The following is a 2500-nucleotide window of genomic DNA, read 5'->3' on the forward strand; positions in this document are numbered from 1 at the left end:
CATATACATTCCTATATTTACATATGTTGAAATATATATGTATATATATAAATGTATTTATATGTACATATAGTATATATATGTCTATGATATATATGTATGTATGTATATATACATATGTATATACATGGATATATATTAATGGATATTTGTATGTATATATATTTATATATATGTATATGCATATATATTATGTATATATATGTATATGTACATATATTATTTATTTATATGTATATGTATTATGTATATATATTATATGTATATATGTATATATATTATATATATACATATTTGATTTTGTAATTATATACAGTCTGTTGTGTTACATTAGTCGTATGAGCCTGTTTTATAAATTCCTCAAAATCATTTGGGTTTTACATATGCCTTGATAAAATATAATAATATCATTCACACCCCATGTCTTCTCTGTTGATTTTATTTCTTTATTGTAACATACCTAAGCTGCAGCGTAAAGGAATATAAAGTTGAAACTAAGCAGAGTATTTGATATATACCTACAAATAAGTGTGGTTAATCATTGCTTATAAAATCATAGTAGTGTGCAAATTGCTGAAATGAGCCAACATCTAAAATTACTTTAGTGTTTGCTCAGTTTGCTACTGTTTTCTATTATCTCCTTCACCTAGCTCACCATTCTCTAACCCCCCCCCCCCCCCCCTGTTCTCAGTCTGCCCAGTGTGATGTCATAGATGCCTTACCTGTATCGACATTGCTCTCATCACACCATCTAAGACTAAGTACTTACTACAACAGCCACTCCTAGGAAAACCACAAACTTCATTCTCCAAACTGAAAACCCTTCCTCACACAGGGGCTTTATCCCCAGACCCCAATCAAAATACCATATTTGTGTGATGTGTGGGGCAGTGGTAGTGATCTCGTCTAACAATTGTGCTGACCTGCATTCAAATCCCTTGTCACCAGTGGATGGTAACTCTGGCCATTCCTTTCAAAATAAAAACCATGCAAAACCAAGAAAATCCATTGTAACAAATGGAATAAAACAAAAATTAAAATTAATTAAATATTCCCCTATTGTTTTTTTTTTATTTCCGACATTTTTTTTAGCCTATGCAGATTATTTTATGTATTAGTGAGTGTATTGTTTCTTTTTGAATATGTTAATGTCTTTAAATATTCCTGTACATGTATACCAAAGTATTGTGTGTTGCACAACATTGCTATTATCATTCTGACCATTACAGTAAATTTTACCCTGCACTGCATGGCTGAAGGAGACTAAAACTATACCCTATATTTTTCATATTACTTGGTAATATTGATAAGAAGACACTTGCTACAGTAAAAAAGAAAAAATATACATATTTGGTGGCATTCTATTATGAAGATATTATATCTGTGTCAGCACAAATAAAATGTATAAATAGGCTATTTAACTGAAGGTTACAAACAAACATAAATAATTTGTGAGGTTAATTCAGGTTCAGGTTTACTGTGACTGCTCTTTCTTGTGTGTGATCAAAGGCCATGGGTAGAGTAGCTTTTTCAGGATGTTGCCAGTGAGGATCATAATAAAAAATTCCACACTGTTATCCAGTTCACTATCAAAGAATCAGAAAGTATGTAATTTTAATACATATTATCAAGGCATTGAAGTGGTTTACCATTCATATATATATATATATATATATATATTTATATATACATATATTATATACATTTATGTATATGTTTGTATATATATATATACACACATACACATACACATGTATATATTTATATGTATATAGATGTATCTATACATGTATATATATATATGTAAATGTTTGTATATATATGTATATATAGATATAGATATATGTATATGTGTATATATATGTATACATATATACATATGTATGTATATAAATGTATGTGTATATGTATGCGTATATGTATATGTAAATATACATATATGTGTGTATATGTGTATATATGTATACATATATATATATATACGTATATGTGTATAAATCTGTATATTTATGTATATATACACATGCATATATAAACATACTTATTTGTATATATATATGTATATATTTATATATATACAAATGAATATATAGTTATATATATATATATATGTATATATACATTTACCTATATATACACATACATATACCTATATGTACACATACATACATGTACATAAATGTATATATATATATGTACATATGCAAATATATGTGTATGCAAATATATATATATATATATATGCTTATATTTGTATATATGTATATATACACATACACACTTACACATGCACACACACACACGCACACACTCACACACACACGCACACGCACAAGCACAAGCACAAGCACAAGCACAAGCACACGCACACGCACACGCACACGCACACGCACACGCACACGCACACGCACACGCACACGCACACGCACACGCACACGCACACGCACACGCACATGCACACACACACCCACACCCACACCCGCACACCTACACCCCCACA

The sequence above is a fragment of the Penaeus chinensis genome, chromosome 40, assembly GCF_019202785.1.
Source record: "Penaeus chinensis breed Huanghai No. 1 chromosome 40, ASM1920278v2, whole genome shotgun sequence".
In the NCBI taxonomy this organism is placed as follows: Eukaryota; Metazoa; Arthropoda; class Malacostraca; order Decapoda; family Penaeidae; genus Penaeus; species Penaeus chinensis.